The sequence below is a fragment of the Haliotis rufescens genome, unplaced genomic scaffold, assembly GCF_023055435.1.
Source record: "Haliotis rufescens isolate VD_foot unplaced genomic scaffold, xgHalRufe1.0.p SCAF_7, whole genome shotgun sequence".
In the NCBI taxonomy this organism is placed as follows: Eukaryota; Metazoa; Mollusca; class Gastropoda; order Lepetellida; family Haliotidae; genus Haliotis; species Haliotis rufescens.
This window is the reverse complement of record NW_025964361.1, coordinates 58,974,466-58,994,986: the sequence shown is the minus strand read 5'-3', so window position 1 is coordinate 58,994,986 and position 20,521 is coordinate 58,974,466. Positions and strand designations below refer to the sequence as shown.

General features: G+C 40.4%; 1 protein-coding gene across 8 annotated transcripts in view; it reads left to right on the top strand.

Moving 5' to 3' along the window:
* LOC124147537 (beta-1,4-mannosyltransferase egh-like) overlaps positions 1-20,521 on the top strand; it is a 135,646-nt gene that overhangs the window by 79,886 nt on the left and 35,239 nt on the right. Inside the window, exon 1 of one of the 8 annotated variants that reach the window (XM_046518163.2) lies at positions 10,104-10,220. The exons of 6 other annotated variants lie outside the window; for them this stretch is intronic. The gene's annotated coding sequence lies outside the window, so the exon portion shown is untranslated. Of the gene's footprint in view, positions 1-10,103; positions 10,221-16,578; positions 17,021-20,521 lie in introns of those variants that run through there. One more of the 8 variants, XM_046518160.2, reaches the window with a different exon arrangement.

The window sequence follows — 20,521 nt, the reverse complement described above, 5'->3', positions numbered from 1 at the left end:
CCCCGGGTGTGAGACAATTACATGACATACAGGCAGAAAGTTGAGTGCTTTTTGAAATATTCCAGCAATATCGTGGCAAAACCCCTAATTATTTTCGCACAAATGGATAATTTGTTTGTTTGTTGTGTTTAGTGCCTCACTCGGCAGTATTCCAGCTATAATGCTGGTGGTCTGTTATAACTGAATCCCGATGGGGCACGATTGGATACAAGAACTGGCCCTGTGATGGGATCACCTAATATCATGATATTCTAACCACTAGGCTACCAGTATGTCAGTATGGGAGCACAGTCGTCTAAGGTGCCAAAACTTACTATACAGAGTTGCATCCCTTAGGGACGCCAGAAACCCGTGACCATGGGTTCGAATCCCAGTTCACCCCGATAATGTTTCTAGGTTTGTGAAGCACTTGGGGCTTTCCTGACCCACATTAAACTGACACGCCGCGATATAACTGCAATACTGTTCAAAGCAGCATTAGATCCAACTCACTCAGTCACAGCTGTCAGTATTCTTAGTATACCAGAAAACTTGACCTAGAAGTCAGAAGGAGGCGGACAGTCTTTTGATTCACAATTTGTAGCAAAAACCTTGGTTTGAATCCCTGATTCGCCTTAATTATGATCCTTGGTTCTGCTCAAAAGTAAATTTGTCTGAATGGTGATGGGAGTCTGTGAGGTTTACTGCTATGGTATTAGAATCTATACCCTCAGATAGTCACCATTGACTTTTGTCTTATGACAAGGACACCTTCACGTGTATGCTTCCTCTCAACCATTGTATGATGTTGCCAGGGTAGTGATAATGATGCTCCTGGTGTGATTAACCCGCCTTGTTTCCACACACGACACCAGCTGTTGGGCAGGGGCCTCGGGATGAAACCACACTTGGATGAGTTACATCACACCCCACGAGATTAGCTACTGATGAAATTGTGAACCTGCTTAGGTGTAATGAAAATAATGGCGTTGTTCTCATTATACCAAGTTTCAAAATAGTGTAGGAAAGTAGGCTTTTGTTTTATGCAAGTAGGCTGGGGAATTATAGTAAAGTTTAAACATGGGCTACGTTAAGGGTTATACAAAGCTCGTACCTTTTTGGGTGCAGTCCGACCCAGGATACAAACCCACACTCTCAGAGTAAGGCACAAAATCACCAGCACACAAATTCAGCTACCTTAGCCGTCGAATCTTCCAAACAGCTAGAAATCCAGCAACTGGTAGTCTAGATCACATACTTTGTGTACCCATCTGACAAGTATATATTGGCACGGCTCCCATGGCTGAAAGCTCTGGATAGAAGGTGGTCAAATGTGAAGGAAAGTTTGGTATCTTGTCATGTGCGTCCATGTTTTGTCACCAACAGTGTCTCCCTGCAAAAGAAAAAGAAAGGGTAGGTCATTTAACAGGAGACACATCAGTTCTTGTTGTCCCTGTGGATATTGTAGAGAATGATTTGGGTAGTTAGGATGTGTTTAACACTATTTCTGGCAGTATTTCAGTTATGTCAGCAGATCAGGTTGATATGGGAGTGTGTGTGGCGGGGGGAGGGAGGGGAGAGTCCAAGTGATGCCGGCCAGGCTCATGCATAACTGGGTGAATCTTGGATTCAAACCCAGACCAGCAGCTGCTGACACAACTGAGGACTACAAATCTGCACAGCAACAGTTACAGTACATTCAGAGAAACAGGGACTGAGACTGAGACTGAGACTGAGTCTTTAGTCGCCTCAGTGTCAGCTGTATGATGTTACCAATCCATTGCAAACAAAGACGAGATTAAGGATGAGTATCGTTATTGATGCATTCATCAATGACATGTAATATCAAGTAAATTGAAAATGGATATCAGAGAGATGAATTGAACAAAAGAAATTATATACTGGGGACTCCATTCTAAATCGTTAAATCCTAAATCATAGGCTGATCTCACAAACCTGGAAAAAATATTGGATAAAAATTCCATTCTTGCCTTCTGAATTTCTAAGATGAATCATTAGTCTCTTTAAAAACGTTATTCTTGTTGTAATAAATTCAACACGGCAGCTCTAATGATACGCAGCAATTAAACTTTTGTGCATGAGTGAACTTTTTGTGTGTAATGGCGTGTTGAAATATCTGGTATGACAACTGCTCGTCCAATTTACAAGAGACGTGAGAACTTCAAGATGGAATGTGCTAGGTGTTTGTTTGGTTTTTGAAAAATGCATGTTTCATGTAATATGATTTCCTGTTAGTTGAGCTTGTAGGAAAACTGAACTGCTAAACAGTTGATTGTACAAAACTCCCATCAACAGGAAGTAAATATAACTGGCAAACATGAATGGTCAAATACTTTTAATGTACATCATGCATAGATATTATGTATTAAACAAGATACATACAAGTTTATATATACTGTATATATCCACAGCTAAGCCGAATTTAGTGGTACAGAAAAAAGATTCTGTTTAAAGGGGTCCATGCTCATGATATTAATCACTGGATTGTCTTGTCCAGACTCAATTTTTTACAGACCGCTGTGATATAGTTGGAATATTGCTGAGTGTGGCGTTAAACAACAAACCAAACAACTCAGTATAATTTACTTAACCGGTTGGATACACTTCAACAAATGTTCGGTTCGTCTTGGCTATTGCAAGGACAGCTCGGAGCCAGTATAATGTCCGAGTGGGGTATCCATGTTTAACTGCAGTATAGTCACATCTCAGTGGGGTAATACATCTAGATAGGTACAAGCACGCACACGCACACGCACACGCACCCTGCATGCATGCAGATCATTTTGTCAGTGAAATAATCTTGGATACTGTGTTATAACCTGGCATTTCACCTCAACTACAACCAGATGAGGCAGTGTAGCAAGCAGGTCAAGTAATGGTACAATGTCCAATCAGATTGAAGCGATGTCGAGGAGGAAGAACTTTCTCTCGTGCCTCCGAGGGCTGCTGTGGTAAAGAGAACAGGCCCACTTGCATTAAGTGATCTTAGCACTAAGACTATCGTAAGCCTATGTTAAGGTATGGGAGTTTCGATCATCTTAGCACTAAGATAACTTTGTGCAAGTGGGCCCAGGATAAGAAATATCAAGGAAACAAGTTTAACTCATGTGATGAAACCGTGTGATGTCACCCAGTAGCGGTCTTGGTGACAGACTTTTGAAACTTCAAAGTTTTAACACAGAAAATGAATAACGACAGTCTTTGACTTGCCTTTGCATCTGTTTGTGATGTGTGCCTCCAGTGAGGCAGGATACGCTCACCATTTTATGAACACCTGGTATCATAACTTTGATAGTGATTCATAAACACATCCTCATTATATGGCCAGTATTGTATAATGGACTCTGCTTTATGCAGAGATTTCTATTGGATATGGAAAGGGTTTTGTCACTTTGTTTATTATTATTTTTTTGCTACAAGTGTTTCATGAAACTCACCCTTGGTGCTCAAACAGATTGTTTTTGTAGTGAATTTGTAAGAAAAAATGCATAAGGATATTCTTGGACCTTTTCAGGATTTTTTCACTTTTTGGGAGGTCATTCGTCTGAGTCATTACCAAGTTTGAAAAGAGTCACCTGAGTACAATCTGTTTCTCACAATCTGTGCTGGGTAGAGCTGGAATATTGTTGAGAGCTGCATTAACACAATGAACAAACAAACAAAAAACTGTCCAGAGAAGAATTGTTTCTCCCCAGCCAGAGAGGATTGCATGGTCAGACTCGGTGATTGCATGGTCAGACTCGGTGATTGCATAGAATCGTGGCCCGATGGCATGGATCGTTGTTAATGCTTTTAGTCTCTTGTTTGTCTGGCCAAGACTTGATTATGTACAGTCCACCATGATATAGTTGAATAGTGCTGATTGTGTTGTTATATAACATTCACTGTTTGACTCTGTATAACATGATGAAGTGGATGAGGTCGACAGTGTGGAGATGGTGAGTGGACAACTGCTAGCTCTGTGATGTCGGGTGTGACATGCCAATCGGATCAATATCAGGCTAGTCTGATGGTCACATGGCGATCATTGCTCACAGGATAAGATATCACAGCGCTAATGAAGATGAGAAACAGGACCCGGGATCAATTGGCAAGTCGTTATGTCACCTCAGGCTGCAACAAGGCCACAGGTTTTCCAGTGTGGTGGGTCGGACCAGGTGGGCTTGTATAGATGACATCACTACAGGGGTCAGAGCTACAGATAAGCTGCATATTTGCGTAAAATACCCCCCCAAAACTATTCAAAACCCAATTACTTTCAATTAACTTGCGTACAGAAAGGCATGCATTAAATGAAAAACTCAATTGTCACATAATGAAAACAGCACACGTAAATACCCAATGACGATTTTTCATCGTGCGTACAACAGAGCTAATTTCCGAAACACAATTACAAGCTAATTTACTTTCTGAGTCAAGCCTAAATCTAGAACCGTTATATACATCTAAAACATTTCTTTCTTTCTTTTAAATCTCAAGATGTTTACTCATTTGGGGAAATCCCCAATAGAGTGAAGAATAGATGAGTGAAAAACTATTGGTTACCCAATGAAAAATGTAATGACCCTATTAAAATAAAAACCTTCGAGTAAAAACTCAATTGCACAAAAAGTTATCTGGAGCTCTAATGGGGTGTTGTAGACTAATGAACAGCATCAAAGTTGATTGGACCTGTGAAGATCCGGGGTAGAATAGGTCTTCAGCAACCCATGCTTGCCGTACGAGGTGACTATGCTTCTCGTATGAGGCGACTAAAGGGATAGGGTGGTCAGGCTCGCTGACTTGGTTGATGCATGTCATCGTATCCCAATTGCATGGATCGATGCTCATAATGTCAATCACTGGATTGTCTGATCCAGACCCAATTATTTACAGACCCACCTTCATATAGCTGGAATATTGCTGTGTGCAATGTTAAACAACAAACAATCAATCATCTTTTCAGTCACCCAAGGCATTGCTTCCAGTGAATCAGTAAACTTCATTTATTGTCCTGATTGTCTTTACGTTGAGGTGAAGACTGTCTAAGTGTTGTTCTTCCAAATAGTTGATGATCAAGTATCAGCTGCCAGTAAAAGAATTGTTCATGAATTCTGCAATCGAATAATTTTCCAGTGATATTAGTTCATTACATTTGAATTTGTTGAGGAAGATAATATTGGGTATAGTTTGTGTATAAAAACAAAGGATAGCAGACATTTCAAGCTGTGATGATAGGGCTTGCCTATTTATTTATTGTTGTTTACATGAAGCATACAGAGTAAGAATGCTTTAAATGTATTTTTTTCTGTTTTCATTCATGATCAATCATTGATTGTCTTTTTTTTACCAATGATTAAATCTCGACAAGTCTCCAGTAATTCAAACTGGGAGCTTCACATGTTGTGAACACGTCTGTGTTATCTGGAAAGTTACTTCTGTTAAATTCCCTTGTGTCCTTTACACTCAACCTATGAGGATCCAGGTAGAGATTAGGTCTTAAGCAACCCATGCTTGCTGTAAGAGGCAACTGACAACATCGGGTGGTCGGACTCGCTGACTTGGTTGATGCATCTCATGGTATCCAAATTGCCAAGACTCAATTATGTACAGACCACCATCATATGGCTAGAATATTGCTGATTGCGGTGTTAAACAACAAAGGAAAACCTTTAGACACACAGTAATTCTGATCAAGGCAGCGTTATCACTCACTCACTCACTCACTCACTCACTCACTCACTCACTCACTCACATAGTTATTATAGTGCTCAGAATGTGTTTTGAAATCATCAAATTGCTTTTAAGATGAGTTCTATGCAGCTGTTTGTTAAATAATCAATGTCTGTTACAAGTACTTTGTCATGTTGTTCATCTTCCCCCACTAATTTGTTTCGTATACAAATTTTAACTGGATGCGTGCTCGCTGAAATAATCGTTTTTAGCCCAAAAATCCATGAAGTTATCGTTTTTACAGGACAGAAATGATTTTAGTTAAGTCAGGTCAATATATATATGACCCCCAAGACCTATTGCCATCACCTCATCCTGCCTCGTCCCACCCATAGGTATCAGCGGACAGTAGACACTCTGTCATCTGTAGGATGGCTGGCTGGATGTCGATAACTCAGGGGATAGAATAGGTTCTTGTCAGGGGATAATTGTCAGTTTAGGCCTCATTGTTTATGGGAGTAATTGACACATTCCTGCTTAGATTGCCAAGTCATTACTGTCTGGTCACGACAACCTGAAAGTGATGAACACCTATCGTGGTCATAGAAAATCCCAGAATGCAACATTTGGAGGTGAAATGGGGTTTAATGTCGCGTCCAAGATTATTGCACTTATAATGCAACATGAAGGCACGTTTCTGTGTGGCTGCTTGTACTAGTCCGGACTAAAGCCGATTTTTTAGTGCTAGCCCACTGAGATACAATGTCAGAGTTTAACATGAATACCCCACTCAGACACAGTATACTGACTCCGAGCCGACCAGTCCTTGTTTTAGCCCCTTAATGCCGAGTGCCAGACAAGATTACATCTTTTAATGTCTTTTGGTGCGACACGGCCGAGAATCGAACTCAAGACTTTCCACTCTACCATTAGACCATGGAGGCAGTCAACATTTGGAACCAGCCTTTACCTGAACTTGTATGTCAATATGAAATACAGTAAGCTATGTTTATAGTAAACACGCTTATAACAAACTTACGGGTGTAATGAATTGTTTTTTGTCCCGACCATTTGCTGTATATAAGCAATATATATGCTTATAACAAACTACAGTTATAACAAACTTAAATCAGTGGCCCCTTTGAGGTTTACAGTACAAGCCAGCCGAAAGTATTTGTCAATTAACCAATCATCAGGAAACATGGGTTGTATTTAAATTTTGCTTACTTGTGAAACTTTACACAAAATGGTATCATAATGTAAATAACGTTTTACAATCCTGCTGTAATATGCACCATTTCCCTCAGAAGTACTTCTGTAAGCAAATATTGAGACGTTAACATTTTTAGAGGATGTGGAAAAGACAGTCATTCATCATTTCCACCCGTTGAAGACATTTTATAGATATTGGTGCTTATTATGTCAATAGCCCTGTGGAGAACCGGGTTAGAATAGGCTTTCAGCAACCCATACTTGCCATAAGAGGCAATGATGCTTGTCATGAGAGACAATGATGCTTGTCATAAGAGGCAATGATGCTTGTCATAAGAGGCAATGATGCTTGTCATAAGAGACGACTAGCGGGCCAGGTGGTCAAGATTGCTGAATTGGTTGATGAGCATCAAAGCTCATGAAATCAATCACTGGATTGTTTGGTCCAGAGTTGATTATTTTCAGACCACCGTCATATAGCTGTAAAATTGCTGAGTGCAGTGCTAAACAACAAACAAACAAAATATTACATCAATATGGTAATCAAAGTCCCTTGCAGATTTACTTGACCAAGCAACACCTGTGACATGTTTGTTTGTTCCAGATGATGCATGGTGAAATATGTGTGTGTGTGTGTGTGTGTGTGTGCGTGCGTGCGTGCGTGCGTGCGTGCGCGCGCAGGGCCAGCTTAAGACACTGGTTGATGACAACACATTGAGATGGAGCAGATTGTGTAGTGGCTGATGCGTGCATGAGTGCGTGCGCAGGGCCAGCTTAAGACACTGGTTGATGACAACACATTGAGATGGAGCAGATTGTGTAGTGGCTGATGCGTGCATGAGTGCGTGCGCAGGGCCAGCTTAAGACACTGGTTGATGACAACACATTGAGATGGAGCAGATTGTGTAGTGGCTGATGCGTGCATGAGTGCGTGCGCAGGGCCAGCTTAAGACACTGGTTGATGACAACACATTGAGATGGAGCAGATTGTGTAGTGGCTGATGCGTGCATGAGTGCGTGCGCAGGGCCAGCTTAAGACACTGGTTGATGACAACACATTGAGATGGAGCAGATTGTGTAGTGGCTGATGCGTGCATGAGTGCGTGCGCAGGGCCAGCTTAAGACACTGGTTGATGACAACACATTGAGATGGAGCAGATTGTGTAGTGGCTGATGCGTGCATGAGTGCGTGCGCAGGGCCAGCTTAAGACACTGGTTGATGACAACACATTGAGATGGAGCAGATTGTGTAGTGGCTGATGCGGCAGTGGGATCTGGGTTGTGTTTACTTCATTGTGGCATCTCTGTAGGTTGAAGCACTACTTATACAGACACAAGGAGGATATGTCTAACATGAAATGGGCCATTTGTTGCAATTGATAAACATGTCAAGTGTGTTTGACATTCTCAATGATCTCACCACAAACCTTCTCTAACATGGTATCTTGAGTTGATATACAAGAAAAACACAGTGTTTGGCTTTGTTTGTTGGACCAATTTCATCGTGTACAGACTATTTTGGAGTCAAGAGGCAAGAAACATATTAAGAATTATGGTTCATGAATCAAGATATTTATGAAATAAATCATGAAATACAAATTATGCAAAAATCAAGATATAAAATCACACAGCAATTTTACTTATTTATTATATATTTAGGGATAGCTTTTTCTGTAAAACATACAACTAAATTAGTGTAAATTTTAACATACTGAAAAATATGCAACAAGAAAAATGAATATGATGTTTAGTTCATGTTTATCAAGTGTATGTTTTATGTTTATTTTAAGTTTTTGTAAACTATTTTATATAGTTAACATTAATATAGGTTTTACTGTTACCCTGTAGCCTTGTTTCATTTCATTACCAATAATAGTCAGTATTATACATTAAAACTCTAGCCTGAGAACATGTGGGGAGTAAAAATCCTAAAGGACGACTTGAATGTGCCCACTGAAGCCATGATGGCAAGATCAGTCTGACGTTGAGTTCGGATGATCTGAGAAATATTCCTGGGCCAGTGTTCAGATATCAGGTGGTAATTCTCTGAATCATCTGACACACCACACAATCTGTTAAAGGAGGACTCAACCCATCTGACACCCTCTGTAAGTCCTCAACACTGACTGTTGCTAATGTCATGAGAAACACGGGCATTGCTCATAATATCGACAACTGGTTTGACTGACCCCAATTTAATTATTTACAAATCTCTGTTATATCGATGGACTATTGCTGCTGTGTAGAACAAAACTTTGGTTTATGTAAATATTTCATCCTTTTTTAGATAATGGATGAGACAGAATCCTCCAGAAACAAGAATCAATTTGGATAATATTTGGAATGGATGCAGTATTAATGTTATTATATATTCAGACCAAGATATATATTCTTGGTGAAGATATGGGTTCACGAGCACCAACAATATATAAAATAATAATGAATTTGACCTTTTTGCAGCTACTGACTGAACAGTTTTTCCGTAAGCTAATAGGCCCCGTGAAGAACCAGGATAGAATGGTTCTTCAGCAACCCATGCTTGTCGTAAGAGGCGACTATGCTTGTCGTAAGAGGTAAAAAAGGGGATCGGGTGGTCAGGTTCACTGACATGGTTGATTCATGTCATCATATCCCAAATGCGTATATCAATGCTCATGATATCAATCACTGGGTTATATACAGACTGCCATCATATACCTGGAATATTGCTGAGAGTGAATCGTAAACTAATGGTCATGTTCTGCACTGTAAGTGTCCATGCTAATCCTGTAAGCAGTGTTGAAGGTTGAACAGCTACATACACAACAGTCAATGTCTGAAGGAGTTGTTTGAATATGTCTTGATGAAAGAATACATGAGATTTAATAAGCTAATTAGTGTCCCTGCTGCACATAATTGGCATCGCTTTCATGTTCGACACCACCCTCATCAGTGAATGTAGCGTCAATCTCAAACAAAATGAAAAGACCGAGTTTTCTCACCATCCGTTACATATAATCACAGAAGCTTGATCCCATCAATATAAAGAAACAAGGCTGTGAGACATCCAACGAAGCTTGTGACATTAGGCTCTCTGGTTTCCTAATCACAACCAAGCTGAACAATAGTCCTAGTTAGTCATTAGAGGAGCTGTCACAACAGCCAGTCCTGCTAATTAGTGTGTGGCCATTGAATGAATGTATGTATCTGAGGGACAAAGGAAGACAGTGTCAGGTTACAAAGTGTACATGGCCCTCACTATCTGTCACCACCCACACTCAGCATCTCTTCCATGGGCTCTCCCAGTGCACTTGCTGCAGTCACAGGTTCTCCAGACATTGATTTCCCGGGACCATAGTGCAGTCTTGGCTTGGCAGGTAAAGTGTGTACGATGTGAATATGTTGTAGATGTTGTGACTGCTTGTGGAATATTGTCTGCTGACTTACATGTTATATGGCTGTTTGGTTGACTATGGGAAAATGTTAGCCATGCAAGATGTCTAACTTGTATGTAATCGTTTTGGAAACGCCCATATGATATACTCATGGGGGACTGGGATGTTTGAGGTTGGTTTATGACATCTTTGAAGACATGTTTTTATCAAACATCCAACACGGCCAGCCAACAATTCTATTTGTGTCAGCTCACAATCCCTGAATATCTAACATAGTGTCTTATATGGCCAATCTATTATGGACATAATTCACCAACATTTTGATTTTGAAAGTGATGTCATCTCCATCTCGCATATCTGAAACATAGCCCAGAATTTGTCTTGCTTTGGTGTTAGCAAAAAATGAAGGTGTATATGGTCGCAAATGGGTGCAGGTTTTATGGAGTACAATTGAATGGTGATATGATGCACTGAAACTTTGAAGATGGAAACGCACTTGCAGCAGTCTTAAAAACTGACTGTCTGGTGTGTATTTATTGCGATATAATGTGCGCCACATACCCACTGAGGATTCTGGGAGGAAACAGCTCCAACTTTGCCTTCCTTGGAGTAAGGGGTGGTCAGTGAGTTTTGGTTAGTTGCGTGTTAAAAATTGCCCCATTGCTCATGTTCTCTGTCACTTATGGGGTGATTGGGTAGCCTACTGATGAAAGCGTTCGTTCGTCAAGCCGAAGAAGCGGGGTTCGAGTCCCGACATTGGTACAATGTGTGAAGCCAATTCCTTTTGTCCCCTGCCGTGATATTGCTTGAATATTGCTAAAAGTGGCGTAAAACATTACACACTCACTTCAACCATTGAGTTATTGGTCTCTGCAAAGGATGAAAGATAATCAGTTGAAATTCCAATGGTTCAATAAGTAATTTTCTTTTTATTGTTTCAGTAATACTAAAATCAGTTTCGGAATCAAAGTCTTTTAATGTAATTGCTTACATTGAGCTTTTCGCTTCTCCTTGTATAAATGGCAATACTTACATGCCAGGTAGAGTTTGATTTGTTGATAGTGGTGTTATGAAATATATCCACCTGATATTAGCTTCCAATGTCGATTCCTGGGCACTCATTCAACGTGTCATTCTGGGTGTTTCAGCGACAGGTGTTTACATTCACGGACACAGCACTGTAACTAATCATTTCCGTTTGTGGTACAGGACTTTTGATCATCATTAAAACAGGTCCCTTGGCTTTCATTTCTGATAAATACAGAATTGTATATTACCGAATATAATTAATTGGTTGAAACAAATGGATTGTAAGAAATGATCGATGATGACATCGTGATGGATTCCCAACACTAATGATATACCCACGGCTCATGGTTGTGTAATATGCAGGACAAGATTGATTGTTATGACTCTGCATGAAGGATAACACGGCCATTACTGTCAGGTCAGGTCGCTGGAGCAAGATTGACACTTCTACCAGGTATTGTTTCGATTTGTCATGGTATTCATCTGTCTCTCTCTCTCTCTCTCTCTCTCTCTCTCTCTCTCTCTCTCTCTCTGTTTTTTTTGAGTGTATGGCTTAGTGATAGGTTTGTGGATAGGGAGCAGGTCAAGAAAAAAATCTACATTTTTGACTTTTTGCACCATATGGTTGACCAGCTCTCTGATGTGTTTATTTCCCACACAGGGAGTTTGAGTTATTGGGGACCCAACTATGTCCACAACAACAGAGTATGAAGCATACTTTGATGGTTGAAGTTGGAGGAGCTCTGCTGGGACTTGGATGATCAATGCTCACACTATCAACCACTGTTTTCTGATTCCGCAGTGAATCACTTTCAGATCTCAGTAATCTTCCCTCCCTATATCAGGAAATACACAATTTAGAAAACCACACACTATCACTGACCAATACTGGCTCTGAGATAAGCCGGGTGGTTGGCTTAGAGCCTTGTGGTTAAAGTGTTCGGTCGTCATGCCGAAGGCCCAGGTTCAATTCCCCACATGTACAATGTGTGAAGCCCATTTCTGCTGTCCTCTGCCATAATATTGCAGGAATATTGCTCAAATTGGTGTAAAAACCATACTCACTCACTCACTCACTGGTTAGAGCAGATGTGAATGAGCAAGGCGTTGTTACAATATATATAAGTGTGCTTCCTGTTTGTCACGAGGAGGGTGGGAGCACAGCTTGTTGATTCCCCTCAGAGGTACAATGTGTGGAGCCAGTTTCGTGAGTCCCTCTGCCATGATATGGCTGGAATATTGCTAAAAGCTGCGTAATAGTATACTCACTCACTCACTCACTCACTCACTCACTCACTCACTCACTCACTCACTCACTCACTGGTTAGAGCAGATGTGAATGAGCAAGACTTTGTTACAATATATATAAGTGTGCTTCCTGTTTGTCACGAGGAGGGTGGGAGCTTGTTGATTCTCTCACTCACTCACTCACTCACTCACTCACTCACACGATTAGTTTTCCAAATGGTAGCCACACACAGCAGGAACTAAGTGTAGAATTATCTGAACAGTTATATCACTGATTTTCTGAAGTGACATACATAATCTCCTTATACTGCTCTGTCCAGAAATTCACTGAGTTGTGACAGCCATTATAAAGCAGTCTCAGTGTCCGGTATACGATTGTAACCAGCTGTTCAGTGTGTCTCAGTCAGCAGGACTTGATACACATTAATATCCAGTGAACATAAGGAACGAAAGGCATCTCCAGCCCTCCTCCCTCCAATGTCTGACTGCACCATCCCTCCAATATTGCTGCAAGAAGCACTTCACATGGACTTCACCCTTGCGAAGACAGGAAGGGATCATCTCATTCCATTGGATGAATGTAAAACTAGATTTTCAACATGTCATCTAAGCTTCAGCTAGAATATTACCTTTCTGTCAGTTTCAGAGCAAATGGTTCATCACCTTTTTGTAATGAGACAGTTTCCATAGAAACACAAGAATTTATTTATGCAAGGAACTGCAATACTTCTCATTTGAGCGCTGATCACGCTGCTAGCGGAAAGGAAGGTGTTGTTTCACAGCTGGGTGTACAAGATCGTGTACAAGATGGTGTCACATCATAGGTCTCTGATATTTCTAGGCTCTCAGCCTAGCTTGCTTGCAGGCGGTCATTAGGAACTGCAATAATTGGATCAAAAAGGATACGGCGCCGTGTCTTGATTTTATTATTCATTTCTTTTCAATGTCCTAGCAAGGTTTAGAGAGTAAATGTCGCTGCTGGATGATCACAAGTGATTCAAGTGTGGGATCTGGTTTTCCAGCTCAGCAGGATGTCGTTTGGTTTTGTGTCCTTTTGGGAAGAATCAAGTCCCATTTGGTGACAGTGATGTAACACTCAGGTAGTAGACACCAATGTGTTAATACTACATGTCCACTTTTATTGCAGACTTCTCTTTGATATTGTCAATAAAATTGGGGAAAGAAGTTCTGATTTTGGTGTGATTCACATGAAGCATGAACGTTTGGTCGATCTTACATATGTTTGATTTTTTTCATCAAGGAAAGAAAGAACTGAAAACACATTCTTTAACTGCAGGTACTCTGTGTGTGTGTGTGTGCGTGCGTGTGCGTGTGCGTATGTGTGCATGCATATATATACATATACAATCCCTGGGATAGTGTAACATTGCTTTTTTATGAGATTTAACCCAAATGTAGAACGATTATGATTATGTTACTGGAGCTTCATAAAGACTTTTAGATGGTGGCTGTGATTAGTTTTTGGTAGTCCTGTGCCATGACTGTAGAATTTATATGTATATATTTTAGAATTATTTTACTTCAAGCCTAGGCAAGTCTAGATTAAACTAAACCAAGTCTAGTTTCCTTGCTTCCATGTGAAAACAGCAGCAGAGGAAAGGTTCTTTTGAAGAAAAAAAAACATAATCAAAGACATGTTTTCAATGACTAAATGTTAATCTAAGATGTTGGGTGTGTAGCATGAACCAAGGCGGGGTAGGCTGGCCTAGTGGCGGGTGTCATGTCTGTCACCAGGAGAATAGGGGCAATATGAATTACCAGTCATTATGCTGAGAGGATATTTAGTGTGTGAGTGGCTGCTACATACGTTTAGTGACATACCAGCAATATAAAGACAGGGGACGCTAGGAATGGGCTTCGCACACTAAACTTAAGTGGAATCAAACTCAGGCCTAAGGCATGACAAGTGAATGCTGTAACAACAAGGCTACCCGACAGGCCCTGAACTTATATTGAACTCCAGAATTAATGTCCAATACTGTCACATGGACTCACTGCAGCCGTGATGGAAGGATCATTTTGTGGGGATTATTTCACCAAAGTGGGCTTGTAAATCCTGCTAGATACAAGCCACCTTTCATCTTTAATTACTGCAAATAGGAGCTCTGATGAACTTTGGGACTTTGACAAGCTGCCAGCTTTATCCTCGCTGGAGCCGTTACATCTTGATACACCAACTAATGACGGAATCTGCAGCCAATTTTCGAGAATGCCTTTGTCTCCGTTTTCATTATGTCAGTGTAGATTTCTGAAGCAGGGTTGATGGTGTGTGGGGTCTTGTATGATCTGCTGGAGAGGTTTCTCACAGAGTGGAACTGACAAGTGATGCCATGCTTCTGGATCATCTGTGTCGTCTTGTTATGGTTATTAATGAATGTCTTCAGTTAGGAATAGATCGCATTATTAAAAGTTTCCGATTTGGTTATTTGGTTGTTTCAAACAAGATTAGGTAAGTGAGTGAATTTGGTTTAACATTGCTTTGAACAGTATCTCATTTATATCATGGCATGTCAGTTTGATGTTGGAGGAAAGCCTGAAGTGATGCAGGTCTCAGACGTTTACTACTTTGGTGAAACCCATGAGAGCAGGTATGGTGCTGACATTCCTCAAAACATAATCAGAGCTATTCTAGGATTCAAACTAGAGATCATAGGTTTCTACGGGGTAGTAGATGTTAGTGAGTCATCTGTATCTTGTGTATATCACTGCAGTCTGTGTAGGTGGCTGGTGTGAGCCAGAGGTTGATAACATGAACAATAATCCACATTGTGATACAAAGACAGTCAGCCTGGTCAAACATTGTAACACCCTGTCAGAGGGTCCTGATATGGGGGGGGGGGGGGGGGGGGGTGTCCCATAAGCAGTAAGTAGTAAAATGTAGAGTACTCTTTCATTAAGCAGTAATTTTTCTACTTTTTCAATAAAATCGTCGCGAAATTATTTTGGGGGGGGTCGCATATTTGTTTCACAAAAATGCCAAATGAATTTTTCAACAAATATTATAATATTATCACCAGGTTATTTTACCTTTTGTTTCATCCTGACAATTCATATTTTTAATACCGGGTAAAATCTCAAATCGCTAAACATTCTAGACTGGTCCCCTGCGTCAGTTGCGGAGCCTTCTTTCTGTGCCGAAGCATTTGGGTCTTGAAGACGGACTGTTTTTGACCATTTTTATCATTTTACAATAAGCGGTAAATTATTTATTTACGTTAAGCAGTTATTTTTGGGTATTTTCTGTTAAGCACTTAGGATAAAAAAACGATGAATTTTACGTTTACGATAGTGTTTGAAGGGTGTTTTACCCTAAGCATTAAAACCCATCAGGACCCTCCTGTCACGCATGCTCTCTTTCACTCTCTCTCTCTCACTCCCTCACTCACTCACTCACTCACTTTCTCTCACTCTCTCACTCACTCAGTCACATGTATGTTGCAGTATATAAGTGCAATAATCTTTACAGCCTCACCTCACCTCACCTCACCTCACCTCACCTCACCTCACCTCACCTCACCTCACCTCATTATCCCTGATATGATAGCAGGTGAGTATAAGGGGTAATGTTGACAGAATGGATTGTCAAGTTGACACGGAGCTCCAAATTACCAAAAATGAGAGGTCCTGTGTATTATATGCATAACATCCATGGTGTCTAATGATTCATGACTTTCGGGCTTTTTCTTCCAATTGTCTCTTTTTTATTCCTCCGAGTCAGAATGTAATCAGTCCGAGTTTTCATGCACATCAGATTTCCTGGTATGCCGGCATACGTGATGCTGCTCCAGCCCATAGCTGATGAAGCCGAGGAATCCCCCTGGGGAATCTCCCACAATAGGTCGGGCGAAAAACAGCCCTGTGTGAAGCAATCAGTGTTATAACCATGGGAAATCTGATGGCCCTGCACAGAGTTCTGGTAATGATCATAGCAGTTTATGCCTTCTCCTATTAAAAGGAATACCTCCAACCCTGTTAGGAGTTCCTTGTAATAAGCAAGTACATGCAGGATTCACACATGATGCTGACAGTGCATGGAGTAATATATGCTAAGTCAGTTCGGTGCTGATGTAAGCTAGAAGACAGAGGAATTTGGGCCTCGCTGGAGCGAGAATGGAATGACGATAATTTCTTCCTGTTCCTGAGTTTTTATAAAAGTTTGTAAGACAGGCTAGGTTGAGTCTGTACACCGGCAGCTGTCAGTGAATGTACTGACGAGGATTTGCTTAACCCCCTCTTAGCTTCTTGCCCTGCTTGGGGGGGGGATCAGGGGATTAGGTTTGTTTTGGGGGTTGGCAGGGATTAAGCTACTTGCACATGTTACCATGTACCTTGCCTGTGCCATTGTTTCTCATGGTGCTTGGAGCTAGTTGGTTGCAGGGCTCTCGGGGAAAGGGCTGTTCAGGTAACTGTAGCCAGTTTATTGAGCAAGGGGCAATTCAAGTCAACCTGATTCGCACTGTTTGTGGAAGGATTTTACTCTGCAGGTTTGTGTTGTTTTATTGCCTTTGTTTCTCTGTACAAAAGTCTAGATTGTTTATTTATGAGTAATATGGTGGTGCAACTGTAGAAGTTATTTGAAAGTTTAAACTTGAAGGTTTCCCTGTATGAAGGAGACCATCAAAACTGTTGACCTCACTGATATGATTTTATTGCTCTGTTCATGAACACAACAAATAATTACTGTGTTGAAATGAAAGTTACCTCTGTGTCTGACTTAGGTTAATATTGAGAAGTCATATTCTTTAATTATTCAGGAAGAGCAGCTTGGTGATGTGTGTCATTGGTTTTTGCATTTTGTTTTCAGTGAATTTCTTGTCCAAAATTATTCTGCAACTAATATTGAAGTAAAACATATAGTCATAGTTTGACACTTCCTTGTCTACAAGAGATGATTGACAATATGGTTAATAATTGATAAATAAACTATGTCCTTGTTGTTATCTTGGGATAGATGCACTTTTGTGATACAAAATTTTGTTGGTATTTGTGACACTGATGGTGAATTTGATTGATTGGACTTTGAGATCACCCAAGGTGTTGGGTAAATAAGGTGTAGCCGACTGTCTTAGCCATGATCCCTGAGATTTGGTGAGGGCTTCATGACTGACTGGAGTTTATTTGTAGTTATTTTATGTTGCCTTGATCTAAACATAATGATGTTAACAGTGAAGTGAGTCAGGCTCCAGGGCTCCAGGGCTCCGGAGGCAGTGAAGGCTGGGACAGCCTGTCAGTGAAACAGGACTCACAGGAAGCCTGGTAGTCTGTCCTACAGACCCTGATACAAATATATCAAATACAGCCCATGCAAGTCTATAATGTTTGGCAAGTCTAGATTACTGAAGTATCAAGGATTAAATGTAGAATTATTTGGACCACCAAGTGATCTTGGCACGATGACTATTGTTTGTCTGTCAGATGTTATTAGAGGTACAGCAGTTAAAATAAAAAGTATGATTTTGTGATGAACTTAGCTGTGATGTCTCTGGGCTCCTTTTTATTATATTTTTATTAAGATAATTTAAAAACTTTTTTTTCCGTACGATATGTTCATTTCAGAGACTAGATGTTGGTCTCGAAGATTTGTTCTGTATCGAACTGTACATTATTAATTTTGATACAGCTATTTTTTCTACATTAAAATTATAATACACTGTTTTGGTTTAGTTTTTGTAGTGTATATTCTTAAAAAAATCAATCCAGTGTTTTGCATTGTCTTATTTTTGTGATTAATGCTAAAATTTGATATAAAACGTTTATTTATCTTTTTAAAGATATCCCTGCAGTTGCAGCATATTTGTATATCGTGAACAGAGTACCATATGGATCACATCTTTACTTGGTAATTATCATTCTTTGAAATGTCAAATAGTGTTGAAGGAATTAAGTTAATTAATACTGCTCGCTCGTTAACTGCCTACATTAACAATGATCATCTTTGCTTAATTAACTTCTTTTACAAATCAGGACTAATTTGTTTGCTTGTTTGTTTATTATTATGGATTTAGCATGGGGGTTTTTCAATTGACGAAGGTTAATAGATTTTGTGTGGACTTATGTATTATCAAACAAACAGGGATCAATGGGTTGTTCTATTTTCATTTGTTAAAGTCCTGAACAGATTTTTGTCATGTTTCACATGGTTTCTCCCAGATATGAATAGATTCAGATGGCAAAGTTACTCTTGTATTCAATGTTGATAAGATATGAAATACATGTAATCTGAAAGTTGAAAAGTTTGTTTGTTGTTTGAAAGAAAGCAGATTGACCAAGGTAAAACAATTGCGAAATTAAGAGGCATCATTGAGTATTATGAAACTTTTGTAGATCAATATTTGTGACGGTCTGGAGACATTATTCTTCATTACATTGGAACACCATGGACGTCTCAAAACCAATGCTGAGATGACTATAAATTCTCTGATTGTCACAATTTCCTGTTTTCAAGCATAAAGCAATCAGGTTCAGGACAGTATTTATGCCACATTACCAAGCAAGGACATTGGCTCTCATCAGATCAAAGGCTCTGGGCCATTTTGGAACCTCTCACTCATATCAGGCACTGTCTGCCCCAAATGGGGGAAAATTTGATAGGAGGCTGTCATCCTGGGCCGCTATGTGTTTTCTGTGTGTTTGGTATCTGGTCAATAAGGGAGACCAAGCTCATTAAGAAGCTCTGTTTGTCCTTCCTAATCAAGTGCTATTGCTAAGCTGCCTGATGTGACAAATTGAAGGTTCATGGACAGATACACAAGTGACCAAGGAGCCTTATTGTTCACAGCCTGAACTACCCACCAGTGTCAATTGGCTCTTCCAGATGTAATGTGGGTCAGATCCAAGTGGACATTTTGAGGGGATTGGGTGTGAAGGGATTAAATGTTGTTGGTCTTGTTGAGATATTGGCTAGCTTGTGGAGATGCACTTGGTGGATGTTGTCGGAAGGTATGTGAGTGGTGTTGTCTCTAGGTGTGTCTTTGCTGGGTTTCCTTGTTGATTTGAGATATTCCAGAGTGTTGCATTTGATATCCTTTGTAGACAGGAGGATGGGAAACCTGTTCTGCAGCCATGAACTAGAATTGTGTTCTGTCTGCTTAACAAGTGACCTTTTGTAGACCTTCAGCTGAAACACAATATATCAGTTTATTTGAAAGTTATGTTGCTGACGGATGGTGTGGCTCACTCACTCACTCACTCACTCACTCACTCACTCACTCACTCAAGCTAGTCTAGTAAGCTTAGCGAACACTCACGCACTCAGGCTAGTCCAGTAAACTTAGCAAACACTCACTCACTCACTCAGGGTAGTCTAGTAAACTTAGCAAACACTCACTCACTCACTCAGGGTAGTCTAGTAAACTTAGCAAACACTCACTCACTCACTCACTCACTCACTCACTCAGGGTAGTCTAGTAAACTTAGCAAACACTCACTCAAGTCCAGTAAACATAGCGAATGTTCAGTCTAGAATCCATTGAAACTGATGCTGAAGGACAACATTGGTTAAGTAGATGAAATAGGAAGACCTTCAATCAGCGTGTGCAGTTCCAGGGAACAACGTGACCAGATGAGAACATTATGGTGGCTGCGTCAGGCCTTTTCCGTTTTTGCCTCCTTGTGGAATTGCGTGCATGAATAATGTTTTGTTTTAATTGTGTTTCATTTGATGGGCTAAGTACACCATTATGGTGAATCAGCTTTATCTCACAGCTGATGCACATCTGCAGCTAGACCGACAGTCATGCTGACAGTTTATCACTTTAAATATCATTACCTCAAAATGGAAGCAGCGTTTAGATGGAAGTATGGCACTTTCAGCATAATCCTGCAATTACCGTTAGGAGTGGGTTTAAAGCATCTGGCACTGAGAGACTTGAGACGAGAGTGAGTGAGGTGCTGAAATCTGAGTGTGAGTGAGTGAGGCAGTAAGAGTGAGATCATGTTGCACGGGTGGCCCAGTCGTCTAAGGCGCCACGATTCGCTGTGCAGAG